Here is a 14,375-nt window from a genome sequence, read left to right as displayed (position 1 = left end):
GATGAACTTGTACATTATTTTGTGAAAGAGTTTGTTCAGGTGAGGTTACATTCTTGGTTTACAGAGAAGGGAAGAAAAAAACAATTGTTACTTCTGGTGGGTCTGGATTTTAGGCCGATAAAGGAACTTCACTTTGGGAGAGATGGTGGTGAGCAGGCAAGGTCAGAGAGATCTTGCGGCTCCTTGAGTTCTGCGTGTCAAAGCACCATATGCTGGTCTGAGTGCATTGATGTTTACAATTAATTGATCACAACCGGTTACAGATTTCTTTGTACCTTCTCCACTCCCACTGCTTCACTGACCAGTCTTAAAAAATAAAAAATAGGCCAGGCGCGGTGGCTCATGCCTGTAATCCCAGCATTTTGGGAGGCTGGGGTGGGCAGATCACGAGGTCAGGAGATAGAGACCATCCTGGCTAACACAGTGAAACCCTGTCTCTACTAAAAATGCAAAAAATTAGCCGGGTGTGGTGGCAGGCGCCTGTAGTCCCAGCTACTCTGGAGGCTGAGACAGGAGAATGGCGTGAACCCAGGAGGCGGAGCTTGCAGTGAGCCAAGATCGCACCACTGCACTCCAGCCTAGGCGACAGAGCGAGACTCCGTCTCAAAAACAAAAAAAGACAGGGTTTTGCCATGTTGGCCAGGCTGGTCTCAAACTCCTAACCTCAACTGATCTGCCTACCTCAGCCTCCCAAACTGCTGGGATTATAGGCGTGAGCCACAGAGTCGGCCCTAGGCCATCTTAATTACAATAGTTTGAAAATAAATCTTGGCCGGGTGTGGTGACTCATGCCTGTAATCCCAGCACTTTGGGAGGCCGAGGCAGGCAGATCACCTGAGGTCAGGAGTTCAAGACCAGCCTGACCAACACGGTAAAACCCCATCTCTACTAAAAATACAAAGTTAACCGGGCATGACGGCACATGCCTGTAATCCCAGCTACTCAGGAGGCTGAGGCAGGAGAATGGCCTGAACCTGGGAGGCAGAGGTTGCGGTGAGCCGAGGTTGTGCCACTGCATTCCAGCCTGGGCAACAAGAGTGAAACTCCATCTCCAAAAAAAAAAAAGAGAGAATGAGAGATTTCTGCATATGGTTGGAGGCTCCTACTACCTTAGTATAAAGGCACTGATAAAACAAAAACAAAACACATTTCACAGAAGGAAGCAGCAAGAAAGCTTGCCTGTATTAACCTTGAATGGAAGAAAAAAAAATCTCCCCTGAGAATTTGAAATCAGTCCTCCCATAGTTTGTGCTCAAATGAACATATGCTGCGTGAGTAGCCCAAGAAAATGCCAACGACAGAATCGAAAGGGTTTCTGGGTTGGTGGCACACCCAGGTGCCAAGCAGAAGCAAATACAAATTCTCTCTAGAGGAATGTCACTTCAATCAAAGACTCAAAATTCTCCCACAGATAAAGTTCCAAGGAAAAAGAAAGCAGTTTATGACCCGGCGCAGTGGCTCACGCCTGTAATCCCAGCACTTTGGGAGGCTGAGGCGGGTGAGTCACGAGGTCAGGAGTTCGAGATCAGCTTGGCTAACACGGTGAAACCCCGTCTCTACTAAAAAAAAATACAAAAAATTAGCTAAGCGTGGTGGCACGCGCCTATAGTCCCAGCTACTCGGGAGGCTGAGGCAGGAGAATCGCTTGAACCCGGGACAGGGAGGTTGCAGTGAGCTGAGATCACGCCACTGCACTCCAGCCTGGGCGACAGAGTGAGACTCCGTATCAAAAAAAAAAAGCAGAAAAAGAAAAAAAAAAGGGCGGGCGCGGTGGCTCACGCCCGTAATCCCAGCACTTTGGGAGGCCGAGGCAAGCAGATCACCTGAGGTCAGGAGTTCGAGACCATCCTGGCTAACATGGCGAAACCCTGTCTCTACTAAAAATACAAAAAAATTAGCTGGGCATGGTGGCACATGCCTGTAGTCCCAGCTACTCGGGAGTCTAAGGCAGGACAATCGCTTGAACCCGGGAGACGGAGGTTGCAGTGAGCCGAGATGGTGCCACTGCACTCCAGCCTGGGCGACAGAGTGAGATTCCATGTCCAAAAAAAAAAAAAAACTTGTTAAGAACAGTGAGAGGCTGGAACTTGCTCCGTAAGTTACTCTCTATCCACACGCAACACTCCCACTAAGCTCTGTCTGATGGAAGTTCCAGTCTGCCCAGGTGTGAGCAAAAAGATAGGGCTGCCTCTCCCCTCAACTCCCAATCAGGGAATACAGTGGACAGAGGCTTCACCCCACCTATGGTGGGCCAAGAATACTGGAACCCTGATTGTCCTCACCCCAGCTCACTCATTGGGCAGAGGCTCTATGCCAAGGAAAGGCAAGCTGAGAAGATCACGGCTACCACCCCTGCCCAACATCCAGAGTAGTGGCTCAGAAATTTTGCCTAGGGGGAGAGGCAGTGCATAAGAACGTGAAGATCTGACAGTGTCTACAAACAAACTGACTTTATTTGAAATAGAGTGAGGGGAAGATCAAGTCTATGGACGCATGCTAAAATAATGGAGATTTTGGTGATAAACAAATAAGAGAAGGCTGGTAGAATTGGCCCTTGAACAACATGGATTTAAACTGCACAAGTCCACTTACATGTGGATTTTTTTTTTTTTTTTTTTTTGAGCTGGAGTCTCGCTCTGTCACCCAGGCTGGAGTGCAGTGGTGCAATCTTGGCTCATTGCAACCTCCACCTCCCGAGTTCAAGCGATTCTCCTGCCTTAGCTTCCCAAGTAGCTGGGATTACAGGTGCACACCACCATGCCCGGCTAATTTTTTTTGTATTTTTAGTAGAGACGGGGCTTCACCGTGTTGGCCATGGTGGTCTTGATCTTCTGACCTTGTGATCTGCCCACCTTGGCCTCCCAAAGTGCTGAGATTACAGGCTTGAGCCACTGCGCCCAGCTATATGTGGATTTTCTTCTGCCTCTGCCACCCTAAGACAGCAAGATCAACCCCTCTTCTTCCTCCTCTTCCTCCTCAGCCTACTCAGTGTGAAGATATGGATGAAGATCTTTGTGATGATCCACGTGCACTTGGTGAACAGTAAATATATTCTCACTTTCTTAGGATACCAGTGGGGTGGGCTGGAGGAGATCGCCAGATGGCGGTGGGACCTTGACCCCAGCCAGCGTCCAGGCTCTTGACATCATTGAATTCTAGGATGAGTCAGAAAATAGTGAAACGAAGGAGATGTACCTGCTCAAGAAAGGGGAATACAGGCGTATTCACACGGAGTCTTGAGTAACCGAGTTGGGGACTGCTACCTTTACGGATTTCTTTAACCAAGGGGTGCAATATTCATGAAAATTTCAAAAAAAGGTGGAGATTTCTCAGAAATGTGGCGCTACACATTTGTATACAAAATATGGGTGTTCTCAGAACTGTCCCAGTGCTGGTGGGTGTGTGTTTAGCATGTTAATGAGCATATAATGAGGTCCTAGGTGAAACCTAGGTTGAACCCAGCACCATGTTGGGCCCAGTCTGTCTTAGCCAGTTTGGCCCACATCCTGTTTTTTAGGGTCTTATCAGCCCATAGCCCCTAGTCATGTGAAAATGCTGCCTGGAATTTTTTTTTTTTTTTTTGAGACGGAGTCTCCCTCTGTCACTCAGGCTGGAGTGCAGTGGCGCAATCTTGGCTCACTGCAACCTCTGCCTCCCAGGTTCAAGCAATTCCCTGCCTCAGCCTCCCGAGTAGCTGGGATTACAGGCTTCCACCACCACACCCGGCTAATTTTTGTATTTTTGTATTTTTTTTTTTAGTAGAGACAGGGTTTCACCATCTTGGCCAGGCTGGTCTTGAACTCCTGACCCTGTGATCCATCTGCCTTGGACTCCCAAAGTGCTGGGATTACAGGTGTCAGCCACCATGCCCAGCCTGCCTGAAATTTTTATTCTCCTGTGACCACCTTGTATTATTCCTGTCTCTTTTATATTTTTATCTTTTTAATTATACGCACACACACACACACACACACCTGCACACACACACGCACACACACGTATCTATATTTCTGTTTGTTTAAGAGACAGGGTCTCACTATATTACCAAAGCTGGTGTCAAACTTCTGAGCTCAAACAATCCTCCTGCCTTAGCCTCTTGAATAGCTGGGATTATAAACATGTACTATTGTTCCTAGACCAAACTGAGGGTTGGGCTGCTATTTCTTGTGGCCCAGTAATGAGATGCAGATGAACTGGGGAGGAATAGAGTTTTTATTTGTGCAACCGGTTACAGGGAGATGGTCTGGAAATTATCACCAGACAAACTCAAAATTATAAAGTTTTCCAGAGCTTATATACCTTCTGAGCTATATGTCTATGTGTAAGTGTGCATTCCTCTAAAGACATACGTGATTAACTTCTTTATATATATATTTTTTTGAGACAGAGTTTCACTCTGTCGCCCAGGCTGGAGTGCAGTGTGGCACGATCTCAGCTCACTGCAACCTCCACCTCCTGGGTTCAAGGAATTCTCCTGCCTCAGCCTCCCGAGCAGCTGGGACTACAGGCATGTGCCACCATGCCCAGCTAATTTTTTTCGTATTTTTAGTAGAGACGGGGTTTCGCCATGTTGGTCAGGCTGGTCTCGAACTCCTGACCTCAAATGATTCGCCCATCTCAGCCTCCCAAAGTGCTGGGATTATGGGCATGAGCCACCGCGCCGAGCTGGTTAACTTCTTTTAATCTATAACTAAGGTCTGAGTCCTGAAGACCTTCCTCTGGAGCCTCAGTAAATTTACTTAATCTAAATGGGTCCAGGTGCTGGGGTGATTACCCTTATCTTGTTTCCTGCTAAATCATGGAGGTTTGGGGAGTTCCTTCAGACCCCCAGTAAACTTGTTTGTGGAGGCCTGGAGAGTTTCTTCAGACCCACAGTAAAATTTATTGAATCCTAAATGGGTCTTGTTAAGAATTCCTTCGTTATTTTGTCATGCTTTAAGGCCCAGGAAAGGCCTAGGCAAAACTCTTGGTGGGCTTTTCTTACGTTCCAGCTTTTGTATAAAGGCACTGGCTTTTAATATTTAACTACTCAATCAGTACTGAAACAGTTGTTATGGAGGCCTGCATTAGTAAGACCTGGCCTGCCACAGTACCACCACGCCCAGCCCTTATGATTTTATCTGTCACACAGGCTGGAGCTTGGTGGCACCAACATATCCTACTGCAGCCTTGAACTCCTGGACTCAAGTGGTCCTCCTGCTTCAGCCTTCAGAGTAGCTGGGACTACAGGCGCATGACACCATGCCTGGCAAATTTTTAAATTATTTATAGAGATGGGGTCTTGCTATGTTGCCTAGGCTGGTCTCTAACTCCTGGGCTTGAGCAATCCTCCAACCTTGACCTCCCGAAGTGTTGGGATTACAGGCACGAACTACCATGCCTACCCCATGATTTTCTTAATAGCATTTTCTTTTCTCTAGCTTACTTAATTTTAACAATATAGTATATATATAAAACATAAAAAATACATGTTAGTCTACTATGTGATTCGTAAGGCTTCCAGTCAATAGGAAGCTATTAGTAGTTAAGTTTCTGGGGAGTCAAAAAATTTTTTTCTTTTTCTTTGCTTTTTAAAAATTGAGACAGGGTCTCACCGGGCGCGGTGGCTCACACCTGTAATCCCAGCACTTTGGGAAGCTGAGGCGGGTAGATCACCTGAGGTCAGGAGTTTAAGACCAGCCTGACCAACATGGAGAAACCCTGCCTCTATTAAAAGTACAAAATTAGCCAGGCATGGTGACGCATGCCTGTAATTCCAGCTACTTGGGAGGCTGAGGCAGGAGAATCACTTGAACCCAGGAGGCCGAGGTTGTGGTGACCCAAGATCATGCCATTGCACTCTAGCCTGGGCAATAAGAGTGAAACGCCATCTCAAAAAAAAAAAAAAAAAGAGAGACAGGGTCTCACTCTGTCACCCAGGCTGGAGTGCAGCAATGGAAACATGGCTCACTGCAGCCTTGACCACCTTGGCTCAAGCAATCTTCCTGCCTCAGTCTCCTGAGTAGTTGGGACCACAGGTGCATGCCACCATGCTGAGCTAATTTTGTATTTTCATAGAGACGGAGTCGTGCCTTGTTGCCCAGGCTGGACTCAAACTCCTGAGATCAGGCAGTGCACCTGCCTCAGCCTCCCAAAGTGCTGGGATTATAGGCACGGGCCACCACGCACAGCCTTTTTCTTTGTTTGTTTGTGTTTTGTTTGCTTTTTTTTTTTTTTTGAAAAGGGGTCTCACTCTGTTGCCCAGGCTAGAGTGCAGTGGCGTGATCTCAGCTCACCACAACCTCCGCCTCCTGGGTTCAAGCAATTCTCGTGCTTCAGCCTCCCGAGTAAGTGGGACTACAGGCATGCGCCACCATGCCTGGCTAATTTTTGTATTTTTAGTAGAGACAGGGTTTCACTATGTTGGCCAGGCTGGTCTCGAACTCCTGACCTCGTGATCCACCCACCTTGCCCTCCCAAAGTGCTGGGATTACAAGCAGGAGCCACCGCACCCGGTTCTTTTTTTCATTCTGGGTTTTTTTTTTTTTTTTTTTTTTTTTGCAGGGCTGGGGAGAGGGAGTAAAAAAGTATACATGCGGTTTTGACTCTGCAGAGGGGTCAGTGTCTCTAATCCTTAGAGACACTGGTTCTTCAAGGGTCAACTCTAGTTTCTCTTAAGAGCAACAAGTTAAGCCATAAGCCAGCTAGATCACCAGAGGGAACTTAACTGATTGAGTGGTTAAGTTAAATATTAAAAGCCAGTGCCTTTTATATTTAAAGGTATAAAATAGGGGAAAGATCCTAAGAAGAGCACTCTTGAGGTCAGAACAAAACTCAAAGACTTGCCTCAAAAACCATCCCTGCCAGAAATTAATTGAATCAGATTGTGGAGGAATTTATGCCTCAGGACATTGTCAAAAATAATAGAGCAATCGGCTTGCAGTTAGTGGAGCTTAACAGCTGGGTGTGGGGAAAGAGACAAAGAGAGCCCTGCTAAAACCACTATTATCTTACTGTGACTATAGGTACACTCAAGGCTACATCTTCTGAAGAATGACACCAAAGACTTCACAATATGGGGGAAATAGACTTCACTAAAATAATCTAGTCAAGTCACTAAGCAAACAAGCAAAAAACAACAGAAACAAGCCCTACAGAGAGGAAAGAGGAATTAGAGTTGCTAATATATTATTATCATTATTTTGAGATGAAGTCTCACTCTGTTGCCCAAGTTGGAGTGCAGTGATGCAATCTCAGCTCACTGCAACCTCAGCCTCCTGGATTTCAGTGATTCTCCTGCCTCAGCCTCCCGAGTAGCTGGGATTACAGGTGCGCCACCACGCCTGGATAATTTTTGTATTTTTAGTAGAGATGAGGTTTCCCCTTGTTGGCCAGGCTGGTCTTTAACTCCTGACCTCAGGTGATCTGTCCACCGTGGCCTCCCAAAGTGCTGGGATTACAGGCGTGAGCCACCATGCCCAGCCTAATATATTATTTTAAATATCCAGTTTTAGGCCAAAAAAATTATTAAGATTTGCAAAGAAAAAAGAAAGCGTGACATATACACAGGAGCAAAAAAGTAGGCAACAAAAACTGCCTGTGAGAGAGCCCAGACATTTGATTTAATGGAAAAGATTTCAAAGCACTTATTATAAATATGTTCAAATAACTAAGGAAACCATGCTTCAAGAAGTAATGAAGACTAGGCACAGTGGCTCATGCCTATAATCCCAGCACTTTGGGAGGTTGAGGCAGGAGGATCACTTGAGCCCAGGAGTTTGAGAACAGCCTGGTCAACATAATGAGACTCTGTCTCAAAATAATAATAATAATAATTAATTAATAAAAATTAAAATTGGCTGGGTGCAGTGGCTCATGCCTGTAATCCCAGCAATTTGGGAGACTGAGGCAGGCAGATCACCTGAGGTCAGGAGTTTGAGACCACCCTGGCCAACATGGCAAAACCCCATCTCTACTAAAATACAAAAATTATCCGGGTGTGGTGGTGCACGCCTGTAATCCCAGCTACTCAAGAGGCTGAGGTGGGAGGATTGCTTGAACCCAGAAGGTGAGGTTGCAGTGAGCTGAGATCACACCACTGCACTCCAGCCTGGGCGACAGAGTGAGACTCTGTCTCCAAACAAAACAAAACAAAACAAAACAAAACAAAACAAACCAGAAATTCTATGTGTGAAGTGTGAACATATTGACTAACTTCAAAAGGGTGTTATATGGTTTTTCTGTAAGTTGAGCATTGAAATAAAAGCACAACAAGACACTCATAAGGCACTAATCTGCTCTTTAACAAAATTTGTAAAGGGTTATAAAAGGTTTTTGCTCTTTTAAATTTCTGAGTCATTTTAGCAAAATAAATAACTTGTGGTAATTTGGAATTCTATTTCATAACATCAAGTGTTTTAAACCTCTAACATATTTAACAGGCTTCCAGAAATTAAACTTCCATTACAAAATTGCCTTTCCTGATGGCTGGCTTTTGGATGCTACAGAGGGCCCCTGCAGTATCCAAAAGAGAGGTAAACAGAATTATTTGACAAGTTTAGTTACATGGGATTGCCAAAATGGTGTCCAACCTTCTTTAGGTTATATTCTGATGGATAATACTAATGTATGTTCCAAAATTGTGTGGGATTTCTAAAATTCTAATGTCTAAAGTATATGCTATCAGTCATAATTAAGGTTGTTAAGTTATTGTAAACCACAGAGATAACCAAAGTTCTTTGTCAATTGTGTTTCTAACTGTAACTACCCTGGACATTTTGTTATTCACAGACAATTGTTGTCTTGTTTTGATCCTTTTCATAAGCTACAGGACTCTGCAGCCATAAAAAAGAATGGGTTCATATCCTCTCCAGGGACATGGATGAAGCTGGAAACCATCATTGTCAGCAAACTAACACAGGAACAGAAAACCAAACACCACATGTTCTTACTCATAAGTGAGAGTTGAACAATGAGAACACATGGACACAGGGAGGGGAACATCACACACTAAGGCCTGTCAGGGAGTGGGGGACAAGGGGAGGGAGAGCATTAGGACAAATACCTAATGCATGTGGGGCTTAAAACCTAGATGATAGGCTGGGTGCGGTGGCTCATGCCTGTAATCCCTGCACTTTGGGGGGCCGAGGCGAGCAGATCACCTGAGGTCAGGAGTTCGTGACCAGGCTGACCAACATGGAGAAACCCCATCTCTACTAAAAGTACAAAATTAGCTGGGTATGGTGGCACATGCCTGGAATCCCAGCTACTTGGGAGGCTGAGGCAGGAGAATCACTTGAACCCGGGAGGTGGAGCTTGTGGTGAGCCAAGATCACATGCCATTGCACTCCAGCATGGGCAACAAGAGCGAAATTCCATCTCTCTCTCTCTCACACACACACACACACACAACAAAAAACAAAAAACCTAGATGACAGGTTGATAGGTGTAGCAAACCACCATGGCACATGTTACATAGGTATACCTATGTAACAAACCTGCATGTTCTGCACATGTATCCAAGAACTTAAAGCAAAATTAAAAAAAAAATAAGCTATAGGACTCTGACAAGTATGCTCAAATATCAGTTTCTGATAACTTTGGAGATTGTGACATTGGCACACAGGAAAAATGTACAGGACTCATGAAGAGCTGAAATGTTCACGAATATCAAGCAAAACAAGAGTTAACTGGATGGACTGAACTAATAGAAAACTGAAGTAATCTTTTGGACTTTTGCTTGGAACATTGCTGATCCTTGTTTCATTTTTCAGAGTCGAGGAAAATTATTAGGAATTATTTACAGCCTTTAATAATTGAGTAGGGTGGCCAGGCGTGGTGGCTCATGCCTGTAGTCCCAGCACTTTGGGAGGCCAAGGCGGGTGGGTCACGAGGTCAGGAGATCGAGACCATCCTGGCTAACATGGTGAAACCGTGTCTCTACTAAAAATACAAAAAATTATCAGGGCGTGGTGGCGGGTGCCTGTAGTCCCAGCTACTCGGGAGGCTGAGGCAGGAGAATGGCATGAACCCGGGAGGCGGAGCTTGCAGTGAGCTGAGATCACGTCACTGCACTCCCACCTGGGCCACAAAGCAAGACTCCGTCTCAAAAAAAAAAAAAAATTGAGTAGGGTATACTCCTGTGAACAAAATTTGGAGCATGTTTGTTTCTCTCTGCCTGGTTCCTCTAGAATTTAGAAACTATCTATGAGTATTCATAACTTCTGACAATATAGTTGTTTGTATCAGTGCAGTAAGAATCCATTTTCTTTTGCAACAGGATGCAATTGGAGAAACTGGTTGTTTTACCAAGGCTTTGACTGGAATGGTATGCTTCCCTTTAAGGAGTCAATCTCAACTTGCAGAGCCAATAAAAGTCCCTTGGTAAAACTGGCTTCATGCCCTTGTCTACACAGTCTTCGTACAGGGTTCCTAACCTGCAATGAGTAAAGAATGTCACTTTCCAACAGGCCCAGAAAACACATGCTCTTGGGACCTCAAGAAGAGAGGAGTTTACCCAACTCACAGGTATTTGAGGATACAAACTCATGGCTGGCCTGAGCTTTAAAAGGTCTTATCTGAAATTCCTTGTGGAACAGAGTTCCATCAAAGTCAATCTAAAAGGCCTATGTAGAAATAATTATTTTTGCTGCACTTTATGCAAATAATCAGGCCAAGTATAAGATTAAAGTCGATTTTGCAAACAACTGAGTTCTAACTTGATTTGTTTTTAACAGAAATGAGGACTAGAAGGCTGGGCATGGTGGCTCATGCCTGTAAACCCACCACTTTGGGAGGCCAAAGTGGGTGGATCACCTGGTATCAGGAGTTCAAGACCAGCCTGGCCAACATGGTGAAACCCCATCTCTACTGAAAATATTAAAAATTAGCCAGGTGTGGTGGTGTGCGCCTGTAGTCCCAGCTACTTGGGAGGCTGAGGAACGAGAATCTCTTGAACCGAGGAGGCAGAGGTTGTGGTGAGCCAAAATTGTGCCACTGCACTCCAGCCTGGGTAACAGAGCAATACTCTGTAAGGAAGAAGGAGAGGAGAGGAGAGGGGAGGGGAGGGAAGGGGAGGTGAGGGGAGAAAGAGGGGAGATGGAAAGAGGGGAGGGAGTGAAGCTGAGCATGGGGGCTCACACCTGTAATCCCAGCACTTTGGGAGGCCGAGGTGGGTGGATTGCCTGAGGTCGGGAGTTCAAGACCAGCCTGACCAACATGGAGAAATGCTGCCTCTACTAAAAATACAAAATTAGCTGGGCGTGGTAGCGCATGCCTGTAATCCCAGCTACATGGGAGGCTGAGACAGGAGAATCGCTTGAACCTGGTAGGCAAGATTGTGCCATTGCACTCCAACCTGGGTAACAAGAGTGAAACTCCATCTCAAAAAAAAAAAAGATTAAAAAATATATATATAGAGAAATTATATTTCAAAACGTATATATTTGTCATTAAAGTTTAGACTCATTAGTTGTTTCTAAGTTTTTGCCTACATTTTAAACTAACCCTGCTTATTCCTGTAAACCAACCAGGGATCTCTGGCTGCAGCTAAGAAAGAACAAGAGGGATGGGTAATGTAAAAATCTGGATCAATATTCTAGTTCTGAGCAATTATCCTGCAAATCCTTCCCGGTGATGGGAATAAATACAGTGCCCATAACCCAGAGGTTTCCTTTGTGGGAAAGTAAGACCAAGGGAGCTAACCAAAGCCAAGCCTCATGCACCCAAATCCCAGGAAGCATAACTATAGCCACCAGTTATCTGGCCATGTCACAAGACATCTTTTTCTCTCCTTTGTTGGAGGAAGACTCAATCCCACATCTTCACCCTAGCATTCAGCTTATGATAAGGAGTCCACGCAACCCCCCCAAAAAACATTTTTGTCCCAAACTCAATTTCAAGCTTCAGGTCAAAGCCCTAGAAAGAAAACTGGATCTGAGGGATCCAGAGGCAGGTGATAATGAAAGTTAAAAGGCACAGTGCAGGTGAGCATAATTAATTCCTGCTGATTAAGCCAAGCTTCCCGTTCCATGGATAAACATCTTGCTAGTATCTGTGGCATAAATGAGGTCTAGGGAATTTAAAAGCTACTGACAGCAGGGGAGATAGGGCGTATGTGGGTAAGAGTAGATATTCCCACCCCCTAGAACCCCCTGTTAATATGAGTGAAAACCACTTTGACACCCATGGGTGGGAACCTGTCATGGTTGCTGGGACTCAGGGATACAAGGACAGAAGAGAGAAGGAGTGACACCTCACTTTCTCTCCCTCACGTACTCTGGGTATTTGCTAGGAAGGGAAAGGAACCAGGGACAGACCTGTTCCCCTCTTTCTAGTTGAGTAGCCATTCATCTTCAGTCTGTGCCCCTTTCTTTCTTTTTCTTTTCTTTTTTTTTTTTTTTGAGACGGAGTTTCACTCTTGTCGCTGCACTCCAGGCTGGCAGGCTGGAGTGCAGTGGAGCAATCTCAGCTCACCGCAACCTCCACCTCCCAGGTTCAAGCGATTCTCCTGCCTTAGCCTCCTGAGTAGCTGGGATTACAGGCGTGAGCCACCGTACCCAGCTAATTTTTTTGTATTTTTAGTAGAGACGGGGTTTCGCCATGTTGGCTAGGCTGGTCTCCAACTCCTGATCTCAGGTGATCCGGCCGCCTCAGCCTCCCAAAGTGCTGGGATTACAGGCGTGAGCCACTGGCCCCGCTGTCTGTGCTCCTTTCGAATGCGTCCTGAACCCTTGGGACTCCTCTGAGGAAAACGCCTTCTTTTTTTCCTTTTTTCTCCTCTGTCCTCTCTTCACCGATAGGTAATTGTGTCTCCATACTACGGGACATTCCCCTCAGATGCATCCTCCAAACTGAGATGAGTTAATTTCCCAATCCTGCTGGGCACGGTGGCTCACGCCTGTAATCCCAGCACTTTGGGAGTCCGAGATGGGCGGATCACGAGGTCAGGAGATCGAGACCATCCTGGCTATCACGGTGAAACCCCCTCTCTACTAAAAAATATAAAAAATTAGCTGGGCGTGGTGGCGGGCGCCTGTAGTCTCAGCTACTCGGGAGGCTGAGGTGGGAGAATGGCGTGAACCCGGGAGGCGGAGCTTGCAGTGAGCCGAGATCGCGCCACCGCACTCCAGCCTGGGCGACAGAGCAAGACTCTATCTCAAAAAGAAAAAAAAAAAAGAAAAAAAATTTCCCAAACCTTAGACTGGTTGGCTTAGGATGGGGCTCAGGGGAGGGGAACCCAGAAGCCTGGTGAAAGGGTAAAAAGGGTAAAGCGGATTTTTTATAAGTCAGGCTTTTGGCCTTCCACTCCTTGTGCAAACCAGTAAAAGGCCTCAGGATTTTTTTTTTTTTTTTTTTTTTTTTTTTTTTTTTTTTGAGACGGAGTTTCTGTCTTGTCATCCAGGCTGGAGTGCAATGGCGCAATCTTGGCTCACTGCAACCTCCACCTGGGTTCAAGCGATTCTCCTGCCTCAGCCTCCCGAGTCGCTGGGATTACAGTCACCTGCCACTGTGCCCAGCTAATTTTTTTTTTTTTTTTTTTTTTTTGTATTTTTAGTAGAGATGGGGTTTCACCATGTTTGCCAGGCTGGTCTCGAACTCTTGACCTCCGGTTATCCACCTGCTTGGGCCTCCCAAAGTGCTTGAGCCACCGCACCTGGCCGTTTCTTTTCTTTTTTTTGAGACGGAGTCTTGCTCTGTCACCCAGGCTGGAGTGCAGTGGCACGATCTTGGCTCACTGCAACCTCTGCCTCCCCGGGTTCAAGCAATTCTCCTGCTGGGATTACAGGCACGTGCCACTATGCCCAGTTAATTTTTGTATTTTTAGTAGAGACAGGGTTTCTCCATGTTGGTCAGGCTGGTCTTGAACTCCTGACCTCAGGTGATCCACCCGCCTCGGCCTCCCAAAATGCTGGGATTATAGGCGTGAGCCACCACTCCCAGCCAAGGCCACAGGATTTTTAAGCTATCCTTACCCCCACCTTATTTTGCCTTGATACAAGTTTTCTAACAACCTGGTTTGTCTCTTCTCGGCTTCAGGCCATCAAACTCCAAATGGTCATGCAACTGGAGCCTCAGATGATGGCGGCCCCTTTTGCCAGGGACCCTTAGATAGGCCTCTAAGGGAGCTCCGACAGCTATCTTCCCAAAACAGCGCCCCCTGTCAGCAGGAAGCAGTTAAGACCGGTCTTGGTCTTTATCCTTATCCTTGTTCTAACAGCAGTTACATGGACTTCTTTAGAGGCGGGAATAACAATGATAGATGCAGGAGGCAGATAAGGGGGTGGGTCCCCAGAGAATCTCCGACCAGCCTACGTACTAGAAGAATGTGGTGGAGCCATGGAAGTTCACGCCGTTTGCATCCAGGTGGAGCCTGGCCTCTTCAGTTCCTGTGTGGT

Source organism: Pan paniscus, chromosome 19 (assembly GCF_029289425.2).
Source record: "Pan paniscus chromosome 19, NHGRI_mPanPan1-v2.0_pri, whole genome shotgun sequence".
NCBI lineage: Eukaryota > Metazoa > Chordata > Mammalia > Primates > Hominidae > Pan > Pan paniscus.
Note: the sequence above shows the minus strand (reverse complement) of the source record.